Source organism: Boleophthalmus pectinirostris, unplaced genomic scaffold (assembly GCF_026225935.1).
Source record: "Boleophthalmus pectinirostris isolate CB_2022bp ecotype Guang Dong unplaced genomic scaffold, ASM2622593v1 HiC_scaffold_3, whole genome shotgun sequence".
In the NCBI taxonomy this organism is placed as follows: Eukaryota; Metazoa; Chordata; class Actinopteri; order Gobiiformes; family Gobiidae; genus Boleophthalmus; species Boleophthalmus pectinirostris.
In genome coordinates this window covers 11,737,939-11,749,768 of record NW_026571299.1, presented here as the reverse complement: position 1 = coordinate 11,749,768, position 11,830 = coordinate 11,737,939, and positions in this window count along the sequence as shown.

Sequence of the window (11,830 nt, the reverse complement as noted above, 5' to 3'; positions counted from 1 at the left end):
TGCCCTAGTTAGGTTATAGTGTAGAAATTTGGACACATCCTGGCAATTTTTCACATTTTCTTTGAGTAAAATCTCAAATATAATGACTGTGTTTTGGTAAAATGTTTCAAGCTGTCATAGGGACTTTAAACAGTTTTACTGTACCACTGTCAAAGCACAACACCGTGAGTCAACAGCCCCAAAGCCTGTTACCTAACCAAAACAAGCCAACATAAAACAGAAATCAGGAACTCGTGTAATCCTTTAAGTACAGTATAGGACACAGTACACACACACAAGCGCATTATCCTTTCTCTTTTAATCTGTGTACTCCATAATCAAAGTCGGGGTTACGGAAGATTTTGACCCAAACATCCGCTCATTTCTTTTCACAACAGGGGCACTAGTCCTGCTGTTTCAGGCCGTAATCACTTTCCCAGACTGGAAATTTGACTAAGTATAGATGCCAAGATTAAGGGGAAAGAATTAAAGGTCACATCTTATACTTTTTGGAGGGTTTATAATGTGTTTTCCTGATCAAAAATGTTCTTGAGTGGTTTGTTTTTGTGGTTGAGTTTCAAGTACGTTCACCTCACGACAAGAAGGTCCCAGGTTCGACTCCCAGGTGTTTTTGTGTGAACCCAGAGCATGCACAATAGGTCAAATCCTCCAGCTGATGCCGGGCGTACACTGTGCGATATTTTCGGTCGTGTCACTCAGCCCCTGCTTAAACTGTACGAACCAAATCGCCGGGTTTAAAAGTTCACAGCTCACGAATCATGTTCTCACACTGTACGAACCGATGCTCTGATGCGACCTGCCTGCGCACACTGTACGTTCACATAACGACCGGAGTTGTTGTTCCAGAAGTAGAAAACCACGAAGAAGAAAACCACAGACGTGCTGAGACACAATGCTGATCCAGGCAAAAAAACAGACGCGCTGCCTTGGCAATTTGTGCCATTCTCTGCGCAGACAAGTCCAAAAAGAAGAAGTGACGAATCTGGTCAAAGAAATGTCTGGGCAGACGTGGGCAGTACGGGTTGTCAGTTCTTCAGAAGGAACTGGTGGTAAGTGACAAAGTTTTTCACCAAATTTCTGTTCTGTCCACAACCTCATATCCTGCTTCTGCTTCTGCATCCGTGCATGCTCAGTCTGACAGATTCTGGCAAATTCTGGCAACAGAGCGAAACCCTCACAAGAGGCGACTGGATTTTAAACATGTTTGATATCCTTGCGACCTACGAATGCCGATCAGGAATTGGTTCTCGTTACCCGATGTTTACGACACAAAGCACGACACACGTTGAAGCCAAAACTCGGCTCAATCCCCAAAACAGTCGCACGAGAGAAAAATTGGCTCAAAAAGGATCAAAAATCGCACAGTGTACGCCCGGCTTAAGGTAGTCCTGACCAAGACTAGCTCAAGATCTGGAAATGGGTCCCCAGTGGCATTGAAGGATGGGTCAAACGCAGAGGCCCAATTTCCCTATGGAGACAAAGTTTCATACAACCTTTAAAAGCAAACGTCTTCAATATGGGAGTCGCAAAATTTTTGGTTGATTGTATGTTTTTTGGTTTTATTTATTTATTTATATTTCTTAATTTTTGAAGGATAAGTATGAACTGGTTTTCAGTGGTTTCTGTCTGTTCGCTCCTTCATCACGTCTGTCTCTCACTCCCTGTCAAACTTCAAACACGTCGGCCCGGACTTTATCGTTTCTTCTAGGCTGTATGTGAAGAGATCCGTTAAAGCTTCACTTTTACACACAGCAGAACTTAATCTCCACACGTACTACCACGCATCGAGAAGAGGTGAGGCAACTTCATTCACTGGAGTCCGCACTATGCAGCCAGGAACGAGATGAGGTTTAAACTGGAGATGGAGCTGGATTCAGTTCAGGATTTCAGGATAAGTCTGGACTTGTTAAGAGACTTCAATGGAGCGCCCCCCTGGTACTGAATGTACAATAACAATAGCTGTTTATACATGACACTAGGCCCAATTTAATATAAAACACAATTGAATGACATGTATAGTCGGGAGTCCTTGTTCCAGCTCTCCATCAGATTGGGAGTCCCTGGCCTGAAAAACGTTGAAGACCCCTGATTTAAGGTATTAAAGGTCTTATAGAAAGCAGAATTGACTCTTGTGAGCTCATGTTATATCATGTGAGTTGTGTTATAATCAGTGTTGTCATAGTTACTTTGAAATAGTAATCTGACTACTGACTACTGATTACTTCTTTAAAGAGTAACTTAGTTACTTTTAAAAGCAAGTAGTCAATAACTTAACTAAGTTAGATTACAAGTTACTTTATTAGTTTCTGTCAGCAGCGGCTGATCCCCCACCCCCCTCTTGAAGACAGACAACACTTTGTCGCCAGCACAGAGTGAACAACGAACCTTTATGTTGCCATCCTTAGCTGAAATAAAATCAAAATAATGTATTTCCAGCTGCAAAAGGCGTATCTCTCTCCCTCCATTGTTTACATCTGACTCGTGGCGAAGCGGAGATGATGTAGCATCATAGGAAACATGTCACCAGAGATGATTTATACGGTGGGTCACATAACCCACGTCGCCAAAAAATAAAAATAAATAAATAACCTACGTCGCCCTGAAATGCAAAAATAGTAACGCACAGTGTATTAGATAAGTAACTTAAATCTGACTTCTGATTTGGAAATAGCACTGCGTTAGACACTTGTAACTGAAAAAAGTAGTCGGACTACAGTAATGCGTTACTAAGTAGTGCGTTAGTGGCATCACTGATGATAATGTTGTTACCTCATCAAAAACAGACCTAGACTTGTGTTTTGTTTCATTCACATGTTTGAGTAACTCTTTATTAGTCTGTCTATGACTCCAAAGCTCAAAATGCCTTGTTCCACCTTGTGATGTCACGAAGCTGTCGTTTTCAAAATGATTCCAGTGAAGGTGTATAGAGTTTAAAAACACAGTGGAGCAATTTGCGTATTACCACATGACATCACAAGGTGGAACAGATTATTTTCTGTTTGAGAGAAGAACTCATCTTAAATATACAGGTTTGCACATTAAACATGTGAATGAAACAAAACACAACTCCAGGTCTGTTTTTTGATGAGGAAACATTACAACACAGTGTAATATGGGCCCTTTAACGTCTTCATGGAGTTATCCAGAGAGCATTTCAGCTTGAAAACTATTCCAAAAACATTGGACTCTATAAGCTAATGCAGGGGTGTCTAACTCATTTTGGTCCGTTGGCCTTATCCAACCTACTTTGATCCCAAAGGGGCAGGATCAGAAAACTCAAGGCATATATACCCCAAAAATAACAATAAGTTCAAATATTTGTGCAGAGAAACGCAAATCTATCACAATTTTTTTTTTTTTTTTAAATTTTTTTAATTGATGAACTCTTTCTTTTACAAAATATTATAATATTATGAACAACCTGAAACTTTAAGAAAAATGCAATTTCAACACAATGTTTTAACAATAACTTGTATGCAAACAGGAATAAGTACATTTTTCTTGGAAAATCCTGCACTCGGTCTCCACTTTTCTCATTTTGGACATTTTGTTGATGAGGGTGTCTTGGTCAACAGTCAAAACGATCGTCCTTTAAGAGCGTTTGGAAAGAGACAAGTCTTCATTTGTGCTGCTCTGGTGGGAGGGGCCACGTACAGAGATGCTGGAGACGTTGCTAAGATAAGCAATGCAGAAAATTACCAATATTTTAATAGAAAATATAATTAAAATATTTTAGTAGAAAATCAGCCGAGGGCCAGATTAAAGGTCTTGGAGGGCCGGATCTGGCCCCCGGGCCGTATGTTTGATTCCCCTGAGCTAATGCATTTAAACATTATTTAGTAAGAATGTAACTGTTACAAAACAGTGCTGGGGGACAAAGGAAAGTAACACAAACCAGATATGATGTAAAGTAAACGGGTTTGATAAAGTGATGTAGGTAAGTACAATGACAACATAAAACGTTTAACATGTGAAAAATCAGAATTCCCCAAAGTTAACTAAACCACTCCTAAACTAAGGTAGCTAACAGCAACAACAAAAAAAAAAACTCCCCAAGGGCCGAGCCAAACTGGCAGAACTAAAATTTGTAGTAATATAAACACACTTTACAATATAAGAGAGACAACTAACTAACGAACTGAAACTGCCATCCAGCCGCCAGGAGGGACAGGCGCACAGCACTTTTATTGGTCGAGGTGATTGATGTGGAAGGATGTGGAAGGAAGGGATTGGAGGAACGGGACGTCAATCCTCCAACCACAGCACAAGGGGTGTCGGAGCCAGCCCACAGCATTGGAAAGTCAGATAGCAGGCACCACACTGGACATGCAAATACGGAAGATACAAGCGGTAATACAAACGGGGAGCGCCAGGCGATGCTGGAGACAGGCCGCGAGCTGTAACACTAACGTTATTCAAATATCTTAGTATGATATTATCACAGTCTTCATCTCACGATACGATATTTATTGCGATATTGTGGAGAGGCTAATATAAAATCAAAAAGTGTCCTATCTAGAATTATAATACCTCGACAAGATTTTGGTGTGAATTATTACTGTTAGAATATGAAGAATTCAAGTAAAAAACATATTTCTTCATGTTGTCTGTGCTGAAATGAATCATGGGATATGTAGTTGCCGATGTTTATAAGCTGTTCCTAATAAAGAACAATGCAAAGGAGCCTGTAATTCAATATATTGTGACAGCTCTCGATATTATTGTGAGGCTTTTGACGATACGATATCATGATATTTCGGTTATTGTTACAGCCCTATTAGTCACAGTCACAGTTGTGTAGCCGAAAAAAGTTCCACTATATGGCATTAAACTTGTCCATCTCCAAACAGACAAGCCGGTAGCACCACCAAGCCAAGTTACGGGTCAGATCTGTGGCAAGACCTCACTCTCGAATGCATGTTTACCAAGTATATTTTAGCGATACGAACTCATGAACGAAACAGATTTAATGCCATACTGTGGAGCATTCCAGGCAAAGCAATAACATCTCCATAGAGACAAGCGGGTGGCAGACAAAGTGGTGCATCTTTAACTTTTGGTAGGGTCTCACATGTTTTATTTGTGCTCTAGACATAATTTAATAATTGTTGTATCCTGGTTCGGACTGATCCAGATCTTGTAATCCAGGTTAAGCCTCTTCCATAAACACGAGGCTTATCTCACAATTACAATATTAAAGAAGGACAAAGGAAAGTCAAGTGAAAAACACACTTAACAACGTCACACATTTACTTTGTTCTGTTCTGGGACATAAAATCCATTTTGATTCAGTAATGACACACACGAGTCCACGCACACAAAGGACCCTCTGTTGTGTTAAGTGAGATGACAAATAATATTTAGATTGTCTTTTTGAGTTATGATGTCAAAGATGCACTACACAGCTTTTCTGATTCTGCTACCTGTTTGTCTCCATGGAGATGTTATTGCTTTGCCTGGAATGTTCCATGGTGTGACATGAAATATATTCATCTAGCATTCATTCTTTACAGGTGTTTGTATTGCTCAAAAATGCAACAATTCCTTCTGTGAGTAGCGGCGACTCTCCACAGATCTGAACTGTAAAATAGGTTTAATCTATACTGTGGAACATTCTAGTCAAAGATAAGTAGGTGATGGACCCTCCACTGGAAATGTCATGCATTAAAGTGGGACTAAACAACTAAACTCTTAACCAGGCTGGCGCCACCTAGTGCCTTCGCTCAATTTCATTTCTTTCCAGCAACTAAGTCAGAAATCAAAATAGGGGGAGTCAAACTCAAATTCACAGAGGCCGAAATTAAAAACTGGGACTAAGTCGTGGGCCAAACTAAATATTTATTGAAACATTTCAACAACATCTGAATGTTTTCTCTTCTTTCGAGATATGTAATGTTAAACCTTTTCTTATTAAAATAAATGTTTAATAATAGTTTTGCTTAAACATTGGACCCAGAACAAGCATAATATAAAATCATAACACAATTTTAAATAAATAGTGTCTTTATATTCTATCTGTAGCTGGCAGGCCAGCTCTAATACATATTTGATATGATCTTGCTGGCCAAATATAATTATATTACAGGCCAAATTTGGCCCCTGGGCCTGAGTTTGATATGTCTGCTCTAAACAGTTTGCAAGAACCCCGGAAGTTGTAGATCACACACCGGCCAATCAGTTAAGAGCTGTGAAGCCATGACGTCAAACTCAAGCGCCTGTCAAAGTAAGAAAATGAAAAAAACAACAATTTCCTTCATTGTTTGTCTTCAAAACCAAACTGAAAAAAATGGATAATGATTGTTTTGTTCAGTTTTCGATTTTGTGTTTAAGAGCGTGCTCAGTGTTTACAAAAGTCACTTAAACATGAACTCAGCATTGAGCACCTGGCGATTTTAAAGTTGCTGTCGGACCGGAGCCAGAACATGAACAACTTATTTGTTTTAAGGAGGAGATTGAGAAGGAAAAGGACAAGGTTTTTGGCCAGGGTGTTTTGTGGGGCAGTGGCAGCAACATCCATAGAAAGGAACATGTGGGTGCAGAGTCGCAGCCAAGAGTTGTGGGATTGCGATGTGCCTCACTGCTTCCCTGAGTTCACAGAGTTCAGACACAATTTTCGTATGACGAGAAGAACGTTTGTTTAAATTTGTGACGTGTAGGTGGGATAAACATGACTTGGCCGTTCAGACTGAAGTCACATGTCAAAAGATCAGATATGTATCAGTTTTAGGAGCACATATCCAAGTGGCCTGGGTCACATTTGAAAAAAATTGGATCTGTGTCATTCAGACTGTCATTAAAAGATCAGATACAGGTCGCATAGGGGCAAAAAAATGGGATTTGGGTCACTTCAGGCTGCAGTCTGAACGTAGCCTTAACTATTCAAACATGCATGGATGACACCTAAAACCACTTCAGGCATCTTTCTGAGGAGGGGACAACTTTATAAGCTGGTAGAAGGCTTCAAAAAGTCAATCTTTGCGTAGTACAGTGTCATGTTTTCACCACTGGCCATGAAAGAGTTAAAAGTACTTACTCTGTTCTTAAAATACCCCCTTCAGTTTAATTTGATTAGTCCAAAAATAGCCCTCTCATTAATCTCCGGGACAGTTCTTTGGCTCACAACTACAAACAAAAGCAGTGTTTTTTTATACTGGAGTCTAAAATAGAAATAGAGCATGATGTGTCCGGATGTTGTGGTTGAAGTTTGAGCCTCTGGGGACACTGTAGAGGCCTGCTACTGCCGTTTGAGTTCAGACATCTGTCACTGCCAAATGTCCAGGGAAACCTAAAAACATGCAGTCAAGTGAAAGTGTCAGGGAAGAGACAAGCTCTGTCCGGCACTACTGTGAATGTGAAGACTAAACCAGGTCTATATAGGTTCAGATGTGACTTAAAGGAGAAGTATTACTCAAAATCGACTTTGTAAAGATTTCTACCATCTTAGGACATTGTTTAATCATCAAAAAAATGTAAAAAGTTTTTGATGTCATCCATGCACGTTTGAGTAATTTAGCGATCTCTCCCGGGCCCTATTCAAAACCTGCTTATGGTTCGCTGTAAGATTCTGTCTCCCACATGCCAACTCTCCAAAAACATACAAAAAACATGATACAAAACTGTACACAACAACTTCACAAACCTGATTCGTTGTGCAGTAGTTTCATTAGAAGGATGGACGCCGATTGTGTTGTGATAGCGCTCTGAAGGAGGAGTGACTTAACACAGGGAGCAAAGGGAAGAAAAACTCAACTTATAAAACATATTAATATGTTGTTTTAGGTGATTATAACATTTTCAAAACAATAAAAAGTAACATGGTGATGTAAATATGGATTGTGTCAGCAGCTAATAAGCCAGAAGTATAAGACCTCCTCTTTTAAAGGATGATTAAAAGAAGGTGACAGACTGGAATTTTGGACACAGGACCTCATTTCCTAGTGAGCCAGAGTGTTGGAGACGTGTGGAGACACTTTTTAAAATATTCTATCCAGTCCTTGTATTTGCAGAGGTCGCTGGTGCTAGGCTAGTGCATGTCAATGGTCATAGTTACCCTGCCACTAAAAACAGTCTTACCCACTCCACAAAACACCCGAAGCAAATCTATTATTACACCAGACTGTCCATGTAAATGTCTGTGTTGATAGAATAATTTTAGAAGTAAAACCAGCCTTGCATTTGAAGGATTTACGTCTGAGCAGCAGCAGTGAGTTGTACTTCCTGAAAGCTTGGCAGCGGCGGACTGATATATGAGAAAATAGTCCCTCAACATGCGACAACTCATACGAAGCTAGGTTAGATTTATTTCAAACATTATTCTATCAACACAGACATTTACATCAACAGTCTGGTGTAATAATAGATTTGTTTTGGGTGTTTTGTGGAGTGGGTAAGACTGTTTTTAGTGGCAGGATAACTATGGCCATTGACATGCACTAGCCTAGCACCAGCGACCTCTGCAAATACAAGGACTGGATGGAATATTTTAAAAAGTGTCTCCACACGTCTCCAACACTCTGGCTCACTAGGAAATGAGGCCCTATGTCCAAAATTCCGACTGTCCATTTAAAACCCCCAAACACCAAAATATGTAATGAACTAACTAATAAAATGTCCGAACATTACCTATAGCAAAATTAAATGTTTTAATTAAACCAAAAATAGTAGTATTTTAAAAAGTATATGTATATATATTTAAATACAATATATAAGAGTTCTGAAACCACTCTAAATGTAAATACACCACCTTACGTTTTCTGATCTATGCTATAATGTTGTTTTCGGGTCACAAACAGACCTGGAGTTGTGTCATTCACACATTTAACACACAAATGCTGCATATTTAGGCTGAGTTCTCGCAAACAGAAAATACTCTGTTTCAACTTGTGATGTCATCTGGTAATACAGGAAGTGCTCCACTGTGTTTTTGAAACTCCATACAACTTCACTAGTATCATTTGGATAATTTCAGCTCTGGAATTGGTCGTGTCTACAGAACTGAAGGTAAAAGGAGCTGCTAACTTGAAAACTATCGCTTCATGACATCACAAGGTGGAACAGAGCATTCTGAGGGTTACTCAAACATGCGTGAATGAAACAAAACACAACTCCAGCTTTGTTTTTGAGGAGATAACAACATTGTAACATGGTTTAACTCTCACAAGAAAGCATTTTGTGTAATATAGGACATTTAATGAAAAGCTAAATTTCATCCTTTTTATGTGACTTTGTTTCAGACTCTTGTTTAAATAAGTCAGTATTTTTAGTACTGATGATCTGGGTTGATACTTCTGATAAGCCAAACTAGGACTAAAACCTGGTCCAGACCCTTTATATAACCTATAATTATAACTCGATCAGGTGATACAGGTCAGGGCTGATATGCTTGTTTACTCCATTGTCCTACAGAAGTCCTACAGAACAGAACTGAGTCACACAGAGTCAAAACTGAGAAACAGGTGATGAACTTTCCTCTAGTAAAGTTACACAGTGCACCTTTAACTTTTGATCTCACGTTTTACCTGATTTCAGTCTGGTATGGTCAAGTTTATTACTATTACTATTACTATTACTATTACCTTTCAGATCGTTCCTCATCAGAAACATACCTGGAGTTGTGTTTCATTCACACGTTTTAAGCTGCACTTTTTGGTTGGTCTGTCACCTGCTTGTTTCTATGGAGATGTCATTGCTCTGCCTGGAATGTTCCACAGTGTGACATTAAACAGATCTACCTTACGTTTGTTCAATTACAGACAGATTTATTGCGCAAAAGTACCAAAAAAACCCCGAAACAAACTAGGCACTCTGACCAGAGGTGGGACCAAGTCATTCTTTTGCAAGCCTTCAAGTCTTTGACCTCAAGTCCAGGTCAAGCCCCAAGTCAAAGACAAGCAAGTCCAAGTCAAGTCTAAAGTCACTGGTTCATAAATCCAAGTCAAGTCCAAGTCATCTGCTTTGAGCTTCAAGTCATTTCAAGTCTTTTAAGCCAAAGTACCAAATATAGCTTAGAATTTTTGAAATTTACATGAATTTGAACTCATTTGAAATAAACTGTACTTAAAAAGTCATGGTGTATTTATATATGAGTATTTATATAGTTGTAGAAATCCTCATTTTTCCTTTTTAATCTCTTGTCAAGATCTTAGTGCGAATCATTACGGTCTGAAAAGAAAGAATTAAGTTTTAAAAGAGCTAAATAACAGTTATTTTGTCATGAAGGATCGTGTTCTTCATAGTTCCCTCTGTTCTACTGTATTGTACTGTATATTACTGTATTGTTCTGTGTATTACTGTAGTACATTTGAGGATACCACATCACAGTACTTCAGTTACATCCAAAGTAAAAACAGAAGTGAGAGGGACATGTTCCAGTTTGTTCCTGTAAAATTCAGCACCACATTTATCAACTGTAAAAAGAAAAATATTTTCTACAAACATTAGGAAAAGCATCAAGTCTTATCAAGTCACAGGGCTCAAGTCTGAGTCAAGTCCCAAGTCACTGACCTTCAAGTCCAAGTCGATTCCCAAGTCTTTGTCTATTTGATCAAGTCAAGTCTCAAGTCCTAAAAATAGTGACTCAAGTCTGACTCAAATCCCCATGTCTGATTCTGACTGTGAGTGGGGTCGCCTCTCCACAGATCTGACTATAACTTGGTCTGGTTTGGTCTCCATGATGCTAGAAACATTTAACACCATACTGCGAAAAGTTACACAATGCACCTTTAAACAGAAACCAGAGCACAAGTGTAAAATAATACTTTTATTGTTTCATTCTCCCAAAAAGAGAAGTATAGGCGTACACTCTGTTTCATAGAAAATCAAACTGAAAGAAACAGACCCACAATTACAACAACAGTTATATTTTGTTCCCTTTGTGACCTCCACGGAGTCACGGAAGAGCATGTTTTCATATAAAAATACTTTATACTGTACTTTACACACTCTGAAAAATACACTACACGGACGCACACGTGTACAAGGCCAGTCCAGAACCTCAGTCACAGTAATGTTGTGTTTGGAGAGAGACCAGCCGTGCATTTGACATCGCACGCCAGTTGGTCTGTTACGTAACCATGACAACTTTGAAATCTAAAAAGAAAACACGGATAAGAGCAAATTAAAACTGGACATTTGTGAGTTCAGGTTAGAAGTTGGGGAAAATGGATACTACTGTTTATGAGAGACAATGTAAAATAAAATACTAAACTATTAAAATGGATGAAATTAAAAATAAAAGATGCTAAAACGTTTAATCTTTCAAAGGGAATGAAGTGAAACTAATCTAATGGATTGTTTATCTGGGATTCGGAATACACATTACTTTAATACTTTATGAATATGTGAGTCTAGTCATGGGTGAATCTCACTTTTTTCAGATGAGCGTGACTGACAGGTGGATTAGCCAATCAGGGACATCTGTACTGGAAAAAATAAAATAAACAGAATATCACAGGGGACTGAAAAACATCTTTGATTTCTGCAAAATTAATAAACAAAGCTTTAAACTTGACCCTGTTGTGACCAGTGAGCTCGTTCATTGCACGTGCATAACTGGAAAACAAAAAAACACGTCTGATTGGACGATTGTGTTTGACCAAACTTGAGATCTGGAGGCGAGCGTGGGGACCAGACTGATACTGATCTGTATAAAAACATACAGAGAGATATCAGTCTGCATTTCCAGCCAAATTAATTGCCATACTGTAATGTAAATATGTCACTGAGATGGATAAGAACATAAATAAATAAAATGAATGAACACACAAACGAACAAATGAATCAATGATTAAATAAATAAATAAATAAAAAAGAATGAAAAAAGAAAGAGTTT